Raw genomic sequence first — 555 nt, 5'->3', positions numbered from 1 at the left:
TTGTTGTTAGGGAAACTCCAAAAACAGTTGGAGATGACAAGAAAAACAGATGATTGGTGTGTATTTATTAAATAATGAATTTTATAGGCTATAAAAAAATGGAGAGTGGAGCTAGGTAGAAGTAAAATGGATTGTCTCATTCGCTCAAACCAATATTCAATCACTTGCTCCGCAAACGTATATGTTATATTTTGTTTTTGTTCTTTTATTGTGCGTTTTATACTATATACATTATACAGCAATACAGAAATTAAACATTAACGTAAATACGCAGTGTTTTAATCGGTCTTAACATTTTGTAGTTTCTCTCAGTATAAGTCTTCTTCGTATATTCTCAGATAAAAAAAAAAAATCGTTTTGTGTCCTCGGCACGAGTAACCCCAGTGAGGTCACATTATTTTAATTATTAATCATTGTCTAAAATAAAAAATAAATATTAAAAAAAAAAAAAATGAAAAGATGATTAGCGTATATTATTTATTAAACAGTGAATATAAACGGGATGGTGAGAACTGAATCGAACTAAAAATGTGACTAGGTGAACGATGTTACCAC

The sequence above is a fragment of the Micrasema longulum genome, unplaced genomic scaffold (assembly GCF_059751315.1).
Source record: "Micrasema longulum isolate JH-2025_06_02 unplaced genomic scaffold, ASM5975131v1 h1tg001118l, whole genome shotgun sequence".
NCBI classification, from domain to species: Eukaryota; Metazoa; Arthropoda; class Insecta; order Trichoptera; family Brachycentridae; genus Micrasema; species Micrasema longulum.
Note: the sequence above shows the minus strand (reverse complement) of the source record.